The sequence below is a fragment of the Pongo abelii genome, chromosome 13 (genome assembly GCF_028885655.2).
Source record: "Pongo abelii isolate AG06213 chromosome 13, NHGRI_mPonAbe1-v2.0_pri, whole genome shotgun sequence".
NCBI classification, from domain to species: Eukaryota; Metazoa; Chordata; class Mammalia; order Primates; family Hominidae; genus Pongo; species Pongo abelii.
Genome location: NC_071998.2, coordinates 51,442,476 through 51,463,071, shown reverse-complemented (window position 1 = coordinate 51,463,071; position 20,596 = coordinate 51,442,476). Strand labels below are relative to the sequence as shown.

General features: G+C 39.4%; 1 protein-coding gene across 12 annotated transcripts in view; it reads left to right on the top strand.

The window, feature by feature from the left end:
- KDM4C (lysine demethylase 4C) overlaps positions 1-20,596 on the top strand; it is a 412,741-nt gene that overhangs the window by 314,945 nt on the left and 77,200 nt on the right. The window lies entirely within an intron of this gene.

Sequence of the window (20,596 nt, the reverse complement as noted above, 5' to 3'; positions counted from 1 at the left end):
TCTGGAATATGGTGGAGTCAAGAGAAGTGGGAGGTCTGTGACTCCCAGGAACACCTTTTTTTTTTATTTTTTAAATTTTATTTTATTATTATTATACTTTAAGTTTTAGAGTACATGTGCACAATGTGCAGGTTAGTTACATATGTATACATGTGCCATGCTGGTGTGCTGCACCCATTAGCTCGTCATTTAGCATTAGGTATATCTCCTAATGCTATCACTCCCCCCTCCCCTCACCCCACAACAGTCCCCAGAGCAGGAACACCTTTAAGCTGCCTCATCAATCCTGAGTCTCATCATCATTGCTTGGACTTCACAATGTAAGTCAGCCCATCAAGGCAACACAGTGCATGCACCACATTTTCAACTTGCAGACCAGTCACTCTACAGAGAAAGATGTCTATCTAATTTCTGTATATTTGTCAAATAATGGCATGTCTGAGCCATGGCAGGAAACACATGGTCACCCTCTTACCTTGGGTTTCTCAGGTGTTTTGGCCAGCAGATATTTAGGCTCTGGGATCAAAGACCTCCAGGTTCCACATGTGAGGATCTCCAGCACAATTAAAGGAAAGTTGATCAACATGTCTGTTTAATTAATGTTTCTAATATTTCTTTAAAAATCAAGTTTTGATGAGAAAAAAATTAAAGATAAATTATATCCAGAATGTTCCCATTTATTTATTTATTTTTTAATGCATTGGGAGAAGACTCAATGAATATGCCATATTGTGGTTGTCTCTGGATGACAGGATATTGGGTGCTTTTTAAAAAAATAATTTATACATGCTGTGGTGTAATTTGCAGCTTTTCTGTAGGAACTTTTTTATAGCTTGTAAAATCAATGGGAAAAAAATAAAATATTAAATCAGATAAAATGTTATTTAAACACCTTAGTTTTTTATATAACTTTGCCTAGTGACCCCAGTAGGAAGGACATGGACGCAGCTTTTAGCAGAGAAATTGTTCCTAGGTTTCCTTTTTTTTTGTCTTCAACACAGAGCCTCTGGGTTTTCTTTTCTTTTTCTTTCTTTAAAATGCTGGACACATTTTTCTTATTAATGTTCACAATTCTATATTCATGTTCTCCTTAATGGTTCTCTTCAACATGGAAGGTTCTCTTCTGATATCTTTAGTAGTAATTTTCAGAGAATCCTTGTTTTACTTGCTAGCCAAGCCCAAGGTCTGTATTTTATATGTTTTCCATTATTGTCTTGCATTTTAAAGGTCCATAGTTTAATTAGCTTGAGTATAAATTACCTTCATCCTTTTCTAGAGGTCCCATAGCCAAAACAATAACTTAAATACAAATATGCTGAAATATCTATATTTACAGTGTTCTTAATATCCTGAAATCAATCTATGCTTATCTGTTGGATGTAATTTACATGTACACTGGAGGTTTCCATGAGCAACCCCATGACTGGATGATTGACTGGGAGAATTCACAGGATGTAACATGTAGTTGTACTCACAGCTAAGATTTATTGCAGTGAAAGGATACAAAGCAAAATTTGCTCATACATCAGTGCCCAGGTTTTATTGAGGGCTGATCACATAGGCACCCTCTGCCTAGCATGTACCAAAATTTCAGACTCCCAGAAGAAAAGCAGGTTTACAGATTCAGCATAAACCATATTGTTAGTACATTTTTGGTACAGTGAGCCATTCTTATCAATGAATGGTGGCAAGCTTCCTGAAATTCAAGTTCCTGTATGTCTGCCAGGGGCTCACCTTGGAAGCAGAACTTTGAAGGGATAACAGTTTCAGGCCTGTTGTATTAACTCTTCTATTCAACATGTAATAAAAAGCCAGAAATATTCTTTGGTGCCAAAGGCCAAAATGAGTTTGTTGAAGTAAAGAATAGCCCCATTATATACATTAATCTCTACAAGAGTGACTTTGTTTTTTGTTTGTTTGTTTTGAGATGGAGTCTCGCTGTGTCGCCCAGGCTGGAATGTAGTACTACGATCTTGGCTCACTACAACCTCTGCCTCCTGGTTCAAGCGATTCTCCTGCCTCAACCTCCCAAGTAGCTAGTACTACAGGTGCATGCCACCACTCCCAGCTAATATTTTATTTTTAGTGGAGACAGCGTTTCGCCATGTTGGCCAGGCTGGTCTTGAACTCCTGGCCTCAAGTGATCTGCCCATCTTAGCCTCCCAAAGTGCTGGGATTAGAGGCGTGAGCCACCGCACCCAGCCTAAGAGTGACTTTGAACAAACTACCCTTTACCTCACTTTTCACCTCTGTAAATGGCACTTACACTCTGCATAGTCGAATTCTGTGATTCTATGTGTTTTGTAATACTTTATATAACAGAGATTCCTAAACTGGGATCCATGTACTCCAGGGTTAAATGAAGGCTTTCCTAGAAGTACAATGCACTGATATCTCTTAGAGAATTAATTGTCAGGCCCTCAACTTTTAACGTGTACTCTTTCCCAAGCTTGATCTGCATGAGAGTGAACCTTGGAAGGGGCTGCTGGTTCTCCTTTCCCACAACTTCTTTTGCTTTACAGAATAAATGCATCACTCCCAGGTAAACAGATAAAGGTACAGGCTTTGAGGGCATGTCTCAAAAGAGCAAAGTAGAGATAGATTAGGTAATAAATACTGAAAAAAAAATGGCACTTCATCTAGGCCATGGATTTATTGCAGAATTTATGTACCTTATCCACTAGGCGTTCCCTCAAACCCATGGTGTCTTCTTGGTCCACAACTAGTCCACATTACCCAGCCTCCCTTACTGGTAGGAGCACAGCCACAGGTATTGGAGCAGAAGTGAAATATATTACTCTCAGGTTTGGCTCCTAAATAACCCCCATGTATTCTCCTCCATACTGTTTTCTGAAATGGAGTTGACCTACAAAGAGACCCTAGAGCCCAAATGTTGAGATCACAACACTTTGTCAGCCTAGGCCCCTAAATGGCTGTGGAGGAGAGCTACCCCACTGAACTATTTGCCAGCCCAGTACTGTTATCTGAGCAAGAAATGAGGTTCTGTTGTGTTTAGGCCATTGTATAGTTGGGACTGTCTTTTACTCACTGTTGATTGTTTCTCTTAGAATTCAGAAGTGAAATGCTTGATATGGGAATGTGTATTAATACATTTATTTGAATTGAAAAATGAATTCAGACTTTTTCTGATAAAAAGCAAGTCTGTTTTGGCAGATTGCTTTGATAATGAGGACTGCCTTTGTCTATTGGGTTTTATATTTGGGGCAGACATTTTACATAAATTGGAATCCGCTGTCTCAAAGTTTGACAAAAAATATAATTTAAGCGCACATATAATTATATTCTGGAATTCTATGCTGGGAAATAATATCCTTTTGCATCTATTTCACCTTAAAGTTAAAAACAATACAACCCCATAAATCTCAACTTTAACATTCAAGGTGCGTTATAGTCTTCCAGAATTCTTCTGGGGAATTGTAAGCAAAAACATTCGCTGACCACTAGTTTATAAAAGAGGGCTGTTAGCTAGTAGTTTAAATGAGTCTTGGTTGACCTGATTAATAAACAGGCCCTTAGTGATTCACTTGTGTAAATGAGCTAAATGTGTGGGCAAACCTAAGGCACATGACAGAGACTAATGCTACAACTTGAACAACTTCTGCTATTGTAAGTCTTCCAAATTACCCTCTTAAAATATTTGTAGATTCACGTCAGGCAGGTGAATGGGAAGGCTGAGTAACTGATCTTCCTATAAGAAAAGTGTGTGGAGGGGGATTACTTCACTTAATGTTGCCAGTAAACCTGAAGTTTTATTGTTCCATCTTCTTCCCTGAATCTCTTTTATGTGCCACGGAGACATATAGATATGGGGTGGACTTCAGGACCTGGGCCAAGTGTTTGTGGGAAAGAAATTGAAGAATAACTAGGTGCCTAAAGCGCTAAGGGAAGAACTTAGTCTGACTGAATGCAATTTCCTAATTTTATGATTTGGCAAGGCTGGCATGCACAGAGCTTTAAATAACTTTAGGGAAGTATTCCTACTGGTGCCCCATCCAGCATACCAAACTCACTGCGTGTGAGGAACAGCAGAGGGAAGCCTGTGCTATTGTCCTGCAGGTGAATGAGTGAAAATCGTCTGATCTCACAGGTAGTGCTGCCCCATTGACTGAAAGTGTCTCCAGTAGTGTGTTCCTGGCATTCCACTTTGAAGATGTTGGCAATCATAAATGCCAGAATCACACCTGGCATTTCTTTGGAAAAACATTAAACACCTCACGAGCCCAGAGCCTACAGGGATAATGGGGAAATTTGGAAGTACAATAATTACTCTGCATGAGGAAATGTTCGTGTTGATGAATCCTTGGGATTTGCACTATTTGCAAAGCATGTGTCTAAAGCCTTGGAGATGAGTTCAGAGGGGCTAATAGTAGAAGGTAGACCAGGTACTGGTATGGAAAGGCATGTATTACCTCCAAAATTCGAGGGACAGGATGAACATTATACATCTCTTGTGCTTGCTCCTTTAGAAATTGGATCAGAGCAGGAACCTAGAGAGCTAGTTGCCGGCTAATGGACTTTTTAGAAAGGTGTTTTGGTGGTCGATATCTAGATATCAGGTGTCTTCCACTTAGCCTGGCCTTTGCCCCTGTGAAAAGCATCATGGTGGCTCTGAGAGAACAAAGTCATCAAATAAATGCTTCTGAAACCACCTTCTCTAGAGATTCTGCCATGCCTCCAGGGCAAAGACTCTGACTTGTTTGTGTCACTACAGCATCACATGGGGCCTGAGTTCATACTCAGGAAAGGCTTAAATTATGAATGAATCCTCCTGGAATGGGCATTAGAAAGTTTCTTTCCACCTTAGCCCACCAGAATGGTACAGAGAGACTCAGACCAGAAGGCCCATTAGGAATAATGTGTGTTCCACCTGAGTTTCATTTCAGAATCTTTAGCAAGTGGGATTCAGCGGAAGTTACACAGAGAGCCCAAGCAGGCATAATACTGTGACCAAGGTGAGACACTAGGGGCGAAGGCACCCCGTTAAGAATGATGCCACAAACCATAACTGGATCTTCCAGAGCCTTTCAGTTTGGGTCCTCACCAGGGCTGATGGTGGAAGGGATATGGCTTTTTCAGTAGCCTTACGCAGATACATTGCTCTGATTGCTTCCCATCCGTGAATCTCAGGGTGCCTTCATGGGGCTGTGGGTGCCTTCATGGGGCTGTGGGCAGTCCTTTTCCTGTGAGAGTCTTGCTTTGTTCCCTCAGCTGGCATTTGTCTGCTGACTTGACACTTCATCTCAAGCCTACTGTGTTGTCACGCGTGGCTCCAAATCCCACACTGCTTTAGAGCTGTTTCCTTGAAGGCAGGAAGATCTGCAGGGAATAAACAATGAAGCAGGCAATTTTGTCAGGCATTTGCAGTAGCAAAACACAGAGCTGACAAAAGGGACTTATGCCTTTTTTTCAGTAGAATTAATAATCAAGTTGTATGCAAAAAAAATTGTCAGATTTAGGAGAAATGATAAAATATAGTACCAAACATTAAGGACTTTTTCTTTGTTTACTATTGATATTAATAGCCATTGTTTATAGTTCAGTCTCCAGCAGGGGTGGACCTGCAGTTTCTCTATTATCTATTTTTATGAAGTGCTTGCATTTTTTAAATTATTTATCGAATAAGTAGAGTTCTCTGTGTTCATAAGCCTGGATATACTCAACAGTTCAGGAACATTTCCTCCCCATTCTGAGTCAGTATTTCAAGTCACACACATAGACCCATATACACATTGAGGTTGAGCATCTGTTATCCAAAATTCTTGTTACCAGAAGTGTTTCAGATTTTGGATTTTGTAATACTTGCATTATATACTTACTGGTTGATTGTTCCTAATCTGTAAATCCAAGATCTGAAATACTCCAATGGGCATTTCTGTTGAGTGTTTTGTTGGCATTCAAAAATTTCAAACTTTGGAACATTTTAGACTTTGAACTTTTGGATTAGATATATTCAGTGTGCATTGCTTAACAATGGGGATGCATTCTGAGAAGTGCATCATTACGCAGTTTTGTCTGTGTGCAAACATAGAGTGTGCCTATGCAAACCTTGATGGCATAGACTACTGTACATCTAGGCTATATGGTATAGCCTATTGCTCCTAGCCTTCATGGGGCTGCTACAGCATGCTATTTTACTGAGTATGGTAGGCAGTTATAACACAATGCTAAGTACTTGTATATCTAAACATAGAAAAGATACAGCCAAAATTAGGTATTACAATCTTATGGGACCACCATGGGATATGCCATTTGTCATTGACTGAAACGTCCCATGTAGCACATGACTGATGTGTGTGTGTGTGTGTGTGTGTGTGTGTGTGTGTGAGACAAGGTGATTGCATTGTTTAAACAGTAAAATTGTTGGATAGATTATGTTCCTTCCCTATCATCACTTCTTTCAAAGGTAAGATAGAAGAGGTTGTGTCCACTGTAACTCTGAGAATTTGGTTTGAATTCCTCAACAGGGATTTTTCATTTGGGCAAAGATTGTATGAGTAAAAACATTATGTAGAGAGAGGACAAAAAAGCTATGGAGAATTATAGTGTGCAGTGGCAGAGTTACTCAAATTATCATCTTTGGATCCTTGTAATCAAGTGCTGAGGGAAGTCAAGGCTCTGGGTAACCTAGTGTTTGCTGTCTTAGAACATTTTAGTGAAAACAAGGAATTTAATGGCGTTAGTTTCTTGCTTCTAACTGTGCTGGGGAGCTTAGGAAGAAGAGATCATGAGCCCTGGGCTTCTAACTTAACATAGGTGTTGACGACCTGTGCCACTACTCAGCTGAAGCTTTAGGAGCCACTACATGGTGCCACCATCTCTCTTTGTTTTCCCATTTGTGAGAATGGCATAGTTCATATAGGGGCTGCTCTCTCAGCCTGGGTCCTAGCTTAAGCAAGACCTGGAGCAGAGCCGCAACCAAGATTCAACATGAGCAAGACAAACGTTTTGTTAGCCACTATGGTGTTAGAGATGATTGTTACTGGAACATGAATGATAGTCTGTTATGAAGTGCATTTAGAAAATGCCCACATAGTGCCCTAGAATAGGGCCCATTATGTTAATAGGCCTTCTCCTTAATAACTTTCAAAGCATTGATTATGGCCTTGTGTAGGTCTGCATGACTATTCATAAAGCTGCTATCATCAATGATTCCCAGTGCTACATTGTATATATTTTAAACAATCTGTCCATTTAGGAGCTGCACGATCTTAGTGTAGTTTTTGAACTGCTCTGTGGCTCAGCTTCTTCATCTGTAACACAGTAATAATACTATTGTTTACCTCAATGAATGGAATATGTAATACCCTCAAAGCAATATCTAACATGTAGTTGATTATTTTCATTAAGTTTATCTACAGATATTGAATGGGCACTTACCATGTTCCAGTTCCTGAGCAGTTCCTTATAAAGATGAACAATAACATATGAGTTCAGGTGTTCTTGGGCCTCATAGATCTATGAAGAGAGATACGTTAAACAAATGATTAGTTATGAAGAAGTGTTGTGCCGTGAGAGTGCCCATCAGGGGGCCTGACCTAATTTGGAGGGTCAAGAATGGATGGCTCTGAAGGAATGACATTTAAGAACTAAAAGACCAGTAGGTGTGGCCAAGATGAAGGTAAGGTTGGAAGAACAGTTAACCAGGTAAAGGAAGGGTGTATTCAAGGACCCTGAGGTGGAAAGGCGCTCAGCACAGCAGAGTACTGAGAGAAGGCCAGAGTGGCAAGGCAGAATGAAACCAGGAAGGGGCCTTGGAGCCCTGTGGCGGAGGAGGAGCACACTGGCCTTTGAAGGGGCATATTTGGCTCAGGGCCATTGTTGTGTGGCAGTGAGCAAACACTTCTTCAGACCTCAGTTTCTTCATCTCTAAAACACATGACTTTTTTCAGTTGCTGAATTCCCATTCTAAGATTTTTCTTGCTTTTTCTTTTTCCTTGTTTCAGAGAGCCAGTGTGCTGTGCCAAAAGTTGTTTCTAATAAAATCTAATTGTTTAGAGAGAACTATGAGGAACAACAAAGAGGGAGAAAAACAGGCTTTTTTTCAGGTCTGTTGCTTAACCTGACTTTTACACTGTAAAATACGGGGTCATGATGGCTGACCCTGGAACAGCTCCGGTCTAGGATGACATTTAATTTTGCTTGAGGATGGCATCATATTGAAACCTGTGAGAAGGAGGCTGGTGTTTAGGTTTATGGTTCCTGCCACTCCTTCCCTACTCAAAGGAGCGGGAGGGTTTTTTTATATTTTAATTTTTTTTTCTGTTACATTTATCTTCTCAGACTGCATGGTGGGATAATCTGAGCATTTATAGAAAACGGAGCTCCCCACTGGGCCTATGCGTTAACCCCTCCTGAAGTGAATGGAGCATGCAGTCTCAGAGGAACTTAGATATTTTTTCCCTTTTTCTTTCTTTTTTTTTTTCATTAAAAAAAAAAATATTGGGCCAGGTGCGGTGGCTCATGCCTGTAATCCCAGCACTTTGGGAGGCTGAGGCAAGTGGATCACCTGAAGTCAGGAGTTCGAGACCAGCCTGGCCAACATGGCAAAATCCCGTGTCTACTAAAAATGCAAAAACATTAGCCAGGCGTAGTGGCATGTGCCTGTAGTCCCAGCTACTTGGGAGGCTGAGGCAGGAGAATTGCTTGAACCCAGGAGGCGGAGGTTGCAGTGAGCCGAGATCATGCCACTGCACTCCAGCCTGAGTGACAGACCCAGACCCCGTCTCAAAAAAAACAAAAACAGTTATTCTTTTCCAGCATATTTGATCCTAGAGCAAACAGGAATTTTTTTATATCATCTAAAATTGGTAGATATTTCTGTATTTTATAACTCCACTGGCCCTAATTGTGAATTTCTGAGTTAGGCCAAACAGCATTTTTGTTGTGTGTCCTCTTATATACAGTGATTGCTGCAACACCAGCATTGGAATAGTTATTACTCTGTTGAGTAAATATGCCATCTGTCACAGAGGCAAGTGACCATCCACACTTTGTGCTGTTTCTCAATGGGATCTTTTTTAGAAAGGTGAGGCTTGTGAGAAATGGGTGAGTCCACGTTGGAATAGGCTTGCTCTAAGAGAGACGCCCACCCTCATTCTCAGTTCCAGTCCATCTGCTCCTCCTGCCACACTGCCCTTAGGTAAGTGCTGTGCTAGGCACCACCCTGTTCAGCCTTTGATCCTGTCTGGATTGCCTTGTGTGTGTTCTCTGGCCTTTGATTTTCTCCTCAGATAACTGCTACGGGGTTACCAGCAGATTCCTGAGATCATGGACTATGCATGCAAGATCATCTGGCCGGGGTCTTCCAACTGATACACACACACACCCATGTACCCTTTATAAAGACAGTTACAAGGACAGTTCTTTTCTATATCCCAACTCTCAAACATACTTTTTTCTAAAGCTGATCTGCCTGAGAGCCAGCCTGCAGTCTGCAGGGTCTCTTGTCCCCTCTCCCTCACAGAGTGGGGCAGACAGTTTGTCTTTCCGCCATCTATCTTTGATCTCCCATGCGTCTCTGAGTTCACCGTTGTACTCTGCCCTGTGGTTGAAGACCTCTGGCATGCCAGATGCAAAATACTGGCTCTCATAAAGCTGGAAAAGGGAATGAATGGAGTAGCTGGACAACAAGACTTTTTATTGCAACTTAGGTGGCTCTTTTTTTTTTTTTTTTCACTTTTGACAGAATTAAAGGAGTACCCAAGTGATGTCAGCTGATACACAGTGATGGGTTCTGACCAGTGTGCATTTAGGCATATAACTCAGAAAGAGTTCACAAGAAATAAGAGACATTACTGCATCAAAACCCCTCAAATCCCATTTAGTTTTTAATATGAAGGTTTTTTTTTTTGAAAAAAGAATATAATTAAAATGACACAGAAACATGCCTTAACTCCAGCAGTGTGTAACATACATTCATAAAATAATTTTTAAAAGCTTCATCTATCTGATTGAGATACATTTCCAATAAAAATATATTTTTCTTTAATAATTACCAATGTTATAGTACATGTGTAGCTTTGATCAGTTATAAACTGAAAATAAGTATAATAGCCAAACTAGAGGTTTTTTAAAACTTAGAGGCTTGTCATAGGAAATTTAAAAAAAAAGTTAAACTTCAATTAATATGCATATTTTCGTTAAAGAGGATTATGGTACAGTGATAACTAAAAGAGTTTCAGGCATAAAATTATCTTACATTCAGATAAAATTCTGGAGGGAAAGTGGAATAGAAGTAATATAAATTTAAAGGGAATAAGGAATGCTACAAAACGTTAAAGAAGAGCCTGTTCTTTTATTTGTTAAATGGATGATGGAGTTATCAAATGACAATGGTATTTAGAGATACATGTTTTATTTCTAAATGTCAATATTTAATCCACAAGAAGTATAGCTTCTACAATTATGTAAACTTATGATGAGAAATTTTGTGTCCACTTCAAATTGTGTGAGAGGGCACATAGTTTTTCAAAATTCTATCTACCTCCAGTTTATGGAGAATGCTGATTTGTAATCCTACAGTGATTTTTAAATGTGGCTTTGCATTAGAATTGCTTTGAGGTACTTATCAAAAATACAGATTTCTGGGCTCCCATTTAGATCTATGAATCAGAATTTCTGGTGGCGGGGCAGAGGTGGACAGTATCTTTAGCAGGATTCTCTGATTCCTAGTGATTTTGGTACAACCAATCCTGAGACCAGTGTTTGGCTCCCCTGTATCCACTTGCTTCTTCCTCCCGGCCTGAAGGCCCTGCTTTATCTGCCTGGGAAGGACCCTTGAAGTGGGCAGGAGCCATGGGGCCAAAAGTACTTGTTGATATGAACCCTGGAATGGGACCCAGGAGAAATGCTGTTTTGTTCGTTCACATTTAAGGGAGCATCACATTCTCTCTTTAATCCAACTCTTGTTGTCTTATCCTAAAATGTGGCATTTTAAAACTCTCCTTTAAGAAATTACAGTTCTTTATTACATTTTTCTATACTAGTATTGACCCACAGTCTGCTTAGGATCACTCAAAAACATTGATTCAAAACTATTTGACTTCTAAAATTTGAGTCTGTTAAAATTCAGAAGTAGTCCATGATTTCTAGCCAGCTTTCTGGATCTTTTAATGATAAAATATTCCTTCAACATATGAGGTGTGGCTATTATTAGATAATATGCAATCGTCTGAAAGGTTTGTCTTAATGGACTACATTTGCTGCACATTACAGGAGGTGCATTGTCTTTCTGTATTCCTTATGTGAGAGATTTGTCGCCATTTCCTGTGTCTCAACAAGATAAATGAACTAATTTAAAATATTTTCCATGCCTCATCTGTCCACTCCACAAGCTGTCAATGGGCTTGGACTGGAAGCTTGCATGCCAGCAGTCCTAAGCCAGGAGTACTGTTATTTTGGAAAAAAAAGAAAAAGAAAAAAAAAAGCTGTTTCCATAGCAGCTTGGAACTCCTTTGCAAGTGTGCTTTCACATTTTTGTAGGATCTGGTAAGAAAGCCGATATTTTGTCCAGCTCTCTTAAAGCACATTTGCCTGACTTAAATGAAATCGTTACTTTTTAAAAATTGAAGTGGTAGGGGAAAATTTTCAAGAATTGATGAGAAAAAAAATCAAGATGAGTTAAAAAACAAAACAGGAAGGAAAAAGAAAAATATTGGAGCTGCTAAAATTTGGAATTATAAAAATCAAAATTGGAAAGTGTCATTTTTTTCTAGGTAAATGTTTCTAATTTACCATGTTTTAATGTATTTTGTGGGTTGAATAGTGTAAAAAAATCAAATTGTAGAATCCTCACAGGTTTATTTTATTTTATTTTTTTGCAGTCACTTGAAGTCATCATATGTTCCTCCATAGCACATTTAAGGGAAAAATTATATACAGAGCATCATAGTGGAGCACAACTTTGAGGCATTTTCATCTTTTGCAGCAGGATCGAGTTCTTCACAGTATTGACTTAGTGGTATTTGTAGGAAGGCAGAGCAAAGGAAATAATAAGTTGGAAAGCATTTTTACTGTTAGACGGGTTCCTTTTGGATTTTCTGAATTTTTCTACTTAATAATACATTTTAATGAGTCTTTGGGGGAAGTCGTAACTTCACTTCACTGCTTATCGTTGCAGCCTGCTCACATGACACAATACTCTTGTGAGGTATAATATGAAAATCATCTCTGGTTAAAAGTGGATTTTGGCTTTTAGCCTAATACTGAGCAAATAACCTTTCCAGTCCAAGTTAAATGTTCCCATAAACTCTTTAAAACCAAATTTTCCTTGTTTAAAAAAAAGTCACTGCATATAATTCCCAAAGGGTGGGGATGTGGAAACACTTTAAATTAGACTTAAAAAAAAAAAAACAAAAACAAAACCTTGCCATATTTTGCTGGCTCGGCCTTTCTTTAGCTCAGATTTGGTGGGTGCTGCTTTGCTAGATTTGGCATGAGAGGTCAGAGTTCTCACGAGGGATTTTGAATGGCCATCAGCTGGGTTCCATTCCTAAGCTTGAACTGTGGCTTAAAGCAGAATGCAGCTGCCTGCCTACCCATGCCAGTGCATCTTCCCTGGGGAATCACTGCAGAATCCCCCAAGCCTCATCTTTGTACTTGATTGTGACCTTGTTGCTGTCTAATGCTTGAAACCGCCAGCCCTTCCAGCTCCCTCATTACACAGGGCTAGGCTTTCTGTGGTTTCCCCAGTAGGTCAGCCTTAAGGTAGATGAAAATTTGATAGATGCACTTATAACCTCTTCAGAGCTTCCTGTTGGAACTTGACAAGCAGATTCCTTCTCCTAAATATTTTAACACACAGCCTTTAAAATGACATTTACCTCTTCTAGGACCATTTTTGACAGTAGCTTGTAGTAGATTTATTTTTATTTTATTTGAAAACATCATTTGGGGTTTTGTAGAAAAAAATAAAATATTTATCTCCACAGCTTGTTATCAGCAGGGAGGATAGGCATTCTTGGAGGGATGGGAGGTTTATTGGTAGAAAGATTCAAGAAGCTATTTTGTGATAAAGGATTTATTTGCACTTTTCCCTCTAGTCAAGTAAATTGCTTGTGGGTTCTTGCTAAAAAAAAAAAAATCCCTCTGGTGCTACTTTTAATTTGGTCAGGTTTAAAATGTTTTCAGAAGGGTTAAGCTTCCTTTGCATTAGTGCCTGGTGTGGTCAAATGAAGGAGTGACTTTGGAATGGACTGCTTGTGTTTATGATTGACCTCCCCATAGAAGGTTCAGAATTGCAGAATAGTCAAAACCATAACACTATTTCTACATGTCTGTTAGATGTGTGGTGTCTCCTCCTTCCCTCAGCAGGTATAGTTTTCTAGGCATGTTTATCTTTGACTCACGTTGTAAGAATATATGTTTCCTGTGATATGTCCAGTGTGTCCAGCTGTCACTTTCAAAAATAGGTACACACCAGAATATCAATCCATTGTTAAGATTTCTTATGTGTGACTACTGAGAACTGTACTTTTCTTGCAAGGGGAAGAATGAATTGAACATCCTATTCATGTCTGTTATGTGTTTACAAGTGAAACTATTAGTACTAGTGGAGCATGGAAGCATTTTATGGGCAGGTGGGCCATGTTGTGAAAACACTATTATAAAGCCTAAAATTTGAGGAAAACCCCCCAAAACCTCCATTGCTTGGGGGCTCTATTTTTAATCAGATCTTCTGTTGAGTTCATGAATATTTCAAATGAACCTGACCAGGTGACTCTTTCTTTCGAGGCTCTCAGATGGTTTTCAATGGAAACTTTCTTTTGTCACTGTCATGAGAATGGCTTTAACCCAGTACAAGTCCAGAGTGGAGGTCTGAATTCACTTGGGAGAGAGATGAAAGCTGTGGAAGATTTTGGCAAACTGGATAAACATAGGCAATAAAAGAAAAAAAAAAGATTTCGGCAAACTTCACACAAGTCTAGTAATAGAGTACAATAATTTTTCCACTCCACTACTATAGAATTTTTTTTCACTAAAACACTTTACACTTAAAATCATTTAAAGAAAGAGTTTTTCCCTCTAGGAAAAGGCAGAAATACACATCCCCTATACTTTAAGAAATATATTTGGGCACAGATGTCTAGTTTCTTATCTTTTGTTAAGAGTTAGGTAGATGCGTGATTTTAGTGAATGTATTTATAAAAAAAAAAAATTTACTAAACATGGCTACAAAAACAAAATACTTCAAAGTCCTGGCTGAAAACCCTGAATCTGACAAGGATGTTTTTTTCTCTCCATAAAAATAAATCTGAGAGACATAGACTGAGAATATTGAGTTAAGCCTTGGCCATCACACTTGCCATGAAAATGGGAAGCAAGGGTTGAAGAATGAACACATCAGCCTGCGACTGGGAAGACATGGGCAGGAAAAGTCACATGGTGCTGAGGCAGGCCTGACCAGGGAACCTGGTAGAGATTAGATCGAGAAGAAGGAAGAAGAGTTGGTGATGCTTGTCCTGACACAGGTCTGAGACCCTGGGCTCAGCACATGCTTCTCTGCGCTGTTTCCTGAAGTGTTATTTGTTTAACGTCACTTACTTTTTGTCCCTTTTTCATATATACCCCTGATAACTGGGGTGATCTGATTTTTTTGTCCTATGTGGATCTTATACCCAAGCTCTTTGGCCTTTTGTATTGGCAAACTGAAAAGAACTGATGTATTATTACATTCTGCTGTTTCTTTTTTCTTCTTCTTCTTCTTCTTCATCTTTGAAAGAAAATAGTAGGAATGACCGTGTTTGTGATGCCTCTTTTTGTTTAGAGAGCACTTCTGTATCCATTATTCCATTAATCACCACAGTAATCCTCTGAAGTACAGCTGTGGAACCTGAGGCTCAGAGGGACATGGTAACCTGCATCTTAGTGGGAGAGCTGGGACTCCTATGCACTCTCCTTTACTCTGCCAGGTGGGGGTAAGGGTATTGAGTTAGCCTGAAAATCTGCTTTGATGGCAGTGAGCGTATCATGAACTGCAAGTGTTACCTTTATTACAAAAAACTAGAGGCCTTGAACTCTTCTTTCTCTGTCCTCATTTTGCATTAATCTGACCAGGGCTGTTTGGATAGGATTCTAGAGAAAGATGTTTCTCTTCATAATTTACCATTGAAAACTACCACTTTGGCCTCACAGTTGAAGCGGTAAAATATATATGTACCTACACTTAGAAGCACTTTGTCTTTTACTGCCATGAAGCTTGCTGGGCACTTCTTCTGTGGGCTTCTTATTGATACGTAGGCACCCATAGAGAAATGGAGGTATAGGAATTCCAGGATGGACTGGGTAATCTTCATCTTTCACAAAAGTCCTGGAGATGATAGAAGACCACACTTTAGTTTTATGATTGCCAGTGAGCCAGAACATAAGTGGTACACGTCTTTTAGAGTATGAACGTGTTCTTGCACACATCTGCTTGGGTAATTGACTGTTCTGTTTGAAGAGATCTCACAGAAATGGAATTTTTAAATATTGAGAAGATTCCATTAAGAAATAGAGGGAGAATGGAAAGTGCATTATAAAAGCCATGCCAAGAATAGGTAAAGTGTGGCCTAGCATCCACAAAATATTTACTTTTAATTGAAATGAACTTTTAAAAGTTAATGTTCTCACTCTTTGGCTAAAGAGTTAATTGTTGGGCTTGTCCAATATCTGTTTGGAGTCAGTCATCCAATTTTTCATGACAGAAAAAAAACATTGTAGGTAATGTAGTTGGGGTGGTGTTACTTCCATGAAGAAAATGTGCATGTTTGAATTTACCTTACTCCTTTGTTGTGGCCACCCCTCTTTTGAGGACCTGTTAATGGCTAACAGGAAACACAGGAAAATGAAGGGTAGAGCATGGTGTTGTTGATTCATTGTGAGAGTGAATCTGCCAGTTCTGAGTCTGAAACAATATGACGAATAAAATAGCTCTAAAGATAATCAGGGTTTATGCTCCATCTTTTTTCATTATTTATTATAAAAATAATAAAATAACAACACGAAAAAAAAAGGAAAACTCAAGCCTCCCCTAATTACACCATGATGTTCTTCATTTTTGCTTATTCATTTTATCTCTGTTCACATGTGTGCATGATTATTGTTACTGTATTCATGTAACTTATAATCCAAGCTTCTCACTTGGCATTGGATGGTCAGCATTTTTCATTGTTCTTCATCTGGGTTTTTTTGCGTGTGTGTGTCCTGGACTCCTTTGGCAGTTTTTGGTAAAGCGTATGGACCTCTTGTCAGAAAAATACTTTTTTGGTATTTAAAATATACAGGATTACAGAGGAAACAATTATGTTGAAGTACAGTTATTAAAATATTATAAAAATCAGTTTGTACTATAGCAATCTATTAATGCGTTAAGTACTTAGTTGTATAATGTCTAAGTAATTATAAGCATAAATATTTTGAAACTGTCTGTGGATCTAAAGGTAGAGGGGAGGGAAGTTGAGGAATTTCATGCCCTGTGACTTGTATTATCTAGGTGAAGGAAGAGGCATGACTGTCTTTAGAATGTGAGGACTTTGGTTCTGGTTGAAGAGAGGTAATGTTTTAAAACAGATTTATTGAAGGATAAGGGCAGCATTATTTACCTTTTAATGTGTATCAGGTACTGTGCTAAACCTCTTATGTATGCTATTTTTTTAAGGGCAGCTTCATGAGGAATAGGTGCTGTTACCATCCTTACCTATCCAGTGAAGCAACTAAGCTTGGAGAAGTGACCCATTGTTCTAATCACAAATAGATCACTGCAGAAATATTGACCATTTACTCGTCCTCAAAGGAAGTCGGCCTGAATAATCCGGAAGCAGTATCCTGATGAGTAATACAGTGCAAAGCCACATGGTGGCAGGGTTAGGGTTCAGGCTTTAACAGTGCCTGTTTTACTACCTTTTGTCCATTCCTTAAGTTGGGAAAGGTAAAAGGAATTTCTAAGTGACCTTAAGGGCCACTTGAGATTGGAAACCCCAAATTTATCTTATCTAGAAGACAAATCTACAAACTCACTGCTGCGTGATTTTTCTCTTGTAACAACCATCTCAGATACTTACGTAGAGGAAGGTGGTGGTTGGGGGCTACAGGAGAAGGGATGGGCTCTGGACTGGACAGCCTGTGTCCATGTGGAGGAACCCTAACCCTATACTAAGTTAACTCTTCTCACAGCTGCAGTTGTCTCCCCTGAAAAGGTGCTTCCTCTGAAAGGTCACCCGGGACATGTCTGCACTGCATTGACTTTATAGCTTTTCATCACTGCTTCCTCAGTTTTATTTGGAGACACAGTGTGCGGGTATTTCAACTCAATCATAAATTTCCTCAATGTGGGCTGCTGCTAGCATAATTGAAAGACAAGAGGCAAAGAGGTTGTGGCAGGTCACAGACAGAACAATTCATGGGTGACAGTTTCTAATAAGGGTCAGATGCACTCAGGGGCCTTGGGATAGCTTCTGGTGTTCAGAAAAGGAAGAATACCCCAGCGTAGCAGCTTGTGTAGTTATCAAAGAAAAATGATGAGATCTTTTTATTGTTCCTTTTCCCAACCACTCTAACCAAGGTAAGTATATATAGCAGGAATATCTACAAAGGTTCATCTAAACTGTTAAAAAATGCCTGGGGGAAGTTGGACAGGATAGAGGTGCTTGAAATTCACTTGTGGGACACAATTTCTTCATTGCACATCCATGAATCAGAGATACCTTTACTGTTCCACCCCGATCCTCATAAATGAATATGTTTCAGTAAACTTACATGAAACAGAGATTTGAGGAACTATACACTCCTCTCTGAAAAAACATCAGCAAATCACAGCTGCAACCTTTCATGCTGTTGGATATTTGCACTGCCCAAGAACAAATCTTGCTAAGGATAATTAGTTCTTATTTTTGATTTATCCTGTTGTTTTTTTTCTCAGATACCTTTAGGCCTTCAGGCCCAAGGCCAAAAATGAATAGAAAATGTGTACTAGTCCTTGCTTCCGTAATGCCAATAGCAAATCATACCTGATATTCATAATAAACAAAGATTTTTTTTTTTTTTTTTGCTTGTTCTTGGAGCAATAGAGAGCTTGTAAGCCAGCCTTCCTAAATTGTGCCATATGGGAAAATTATGTGTCCTTTAATTTAACTAATGTGAATTCAATCATTAAAATATTATGGTTTCCAACATTAATTCAGAGAGATCTAAAACTAGGTAAGTTGAATAGAATTAAGGTGTTCTTCTAAGTAATAAGTAATTAAACGAATCTGGGCAGATTTTTATAGGGTGGAGAGCATACACATCAGTGACTCTAGCAGGGTACAGTTGTATCAGAAGGGACAGAGTGACTTTTGTTAACCAAATAATTCAGTAATTCTGAGTTCAACTAATAAATGCTTTATCCAATGAGAGTAAGGATTTGTGTAAACAGTAATTTCAAATAATGGAATTTCCTTTAGGAAATAGGTGCTCTTTAATAGGAACATAAAAAGAAATAAAAATGCAAATACAGAAGTACTTAGAAAACACCTATTTTGTGGTTTAGGAGGCTTTCTTTCCCCACCCATCAGCTGAAAGATGTTTGGTGGCACTTAATAAGTATTCAGAATAAAGCTCTCTATATGCTATAATTGTGTGCCCCTTTTGCCCTTTAAATTTGAAATAAAGGATGGAACCCAAACAGGCTATGAGAGAAATAAAAATGGTAAGTGATTGATTTTTTTTCCAACATACATAACAATTGCTTATTTTGTGATTCATCAGCAAATGCTGCTGTATGCTATCAGCAAAGTGCTTCTTTCAACATGAGATTGTAATGTTGCCTTTAATATTTAATTTCTTTGTAAATGCTGCTTTTATGTGTGCGTTTTCTGCATAGCACAGGTAGTTAAGTGCAGAGGGGAAGCACTATTTTCTGCTAAGAGGGGTCTAGGAAAAAAGGGCAGGAAGCATCCAGAGGCTGGCCTGTTTCATCCACAGCCTTCTCACCCATTCACTTCTGTCTGTTTGGGCCATGTTAGTTTTGCAGTTTCAGTGACTTGCCCTTATTCCTGTGCCAAGCTAGAATTCCCAGCCAGGTCAGACTGTGAAGTCAGACAGACAACTATGAAATATTACATATTCCCTACCTGGGAGTTTATTACATATTCTCCCTACCTGGGAGGATATTATATATTCCCTACCTGGGAGACTAGAGGAGTATGGCATACTAGAGGAGTATGGCAATTGGTCAAGGTACTCCCCAGATACTGCCCAGATACTTAGCTCGTAACCTGCCTTTAATAAAAAGGCAGGTTAGAATTTGTCCAACTCTAAAGGAGCAAAAGATGGACAAAGAGACATGCCTGACCAACAGGCATTTCCAGCTAAAGATCATGCTGATTTTCTGGGTGGTCTGGTCTGTAGAATTGCTTGATTGCCTGAGGTTTAACCCAGAGCCACTCAGAGAATTGTAATAAAATGGTAGTCCTAATTTCCACCTAAAAATTAGCTGCAACTATTAAGCGATTGTGAGTCTCTCACCTGGGCAAGTGCAGTTTGTGCCAGAGTACAGTCCAAGGCCTTTCAGGATCCCAGCTTTTCAGCCTGCCATCCCTTGGCTGTGCTCATACTTCCTGACTCCATTTTGCTTATGTTTTTTCACCTCTGAGCTTTATTACTTCCATCTAGAATGTTTTTCCTCCTTCTTCATCCCACTCCCACATGTAGTGGCTGAAGCCTGCTAGTCCTTCAGGATAAGCTTACAGTCTACTTCTTAGTGGCATTCTTATTGCTTTAAAACCCTGCTGGGTAGCTTCTCTGAGCCATAAGGCAGGCCCTGGGTCCCTGCGGCTGCATTCTCAGCCAGCGTGCAGCATGTCTGCCAATAACCCTCCAGTGCAGCGTCTGACCTGGTGCTGACGCACTGCACATAGCATCTAAACTCCGAGAAATTAATTACAGAAAACTTTGAGAGAAACCCTGTTTTTGCTTTATTGTGCGTTCTTGGGAGCCATCAGGATGGAACTCATCCAGCTGTGTCTGGTCTCGGTAACTCTTGGCCTTCAGTTCAGAGTGGTGCAGAGGCGAGCTGCCTACATTCTCCTGCCACATCATGGGCTCCTCCGTGACCTGAGTCATCAAAGTAGAGTCATACCTGCTTCCTTTTCCTGTGTTTGGTGGCCCGCAGGTAGCTGTCATGAAGTTCAGCCTCGCCTGCCCCTCTTCTAGATGTGCTCAGTAGAATGGTTTGAGGGCTGGGTGGAGGTAGGTAACCAGGTGAGGCTCACATGCTTCCTCGCCTTGCCCTGCCAGTCCAATCGTCTCTTAAATCTAGCAGTGTTTTATCTTTCCTATTGTGATTATGGCTGTAAAGCTTTTGTTATAGCTATTTTTTATACCAAATTAAGTTCCTTAAATACAAAGATTGTGTATCTTTTTCATTTTTCCGTGTGCCTTTGCATTTTGCAAAATGATCTTGCATAGAAGATATTTAGTAAGTATTGAAATGGATGAAAGAATGAATTAATACATTATATGCATTAAGGGAACATTCATATGGTTAATGGCTGTTTAGTACAGTCATTGTTCTGCTACTTGGCTTAAAAGGTGCTTCCAAAAGGATTCTTACTTGGTC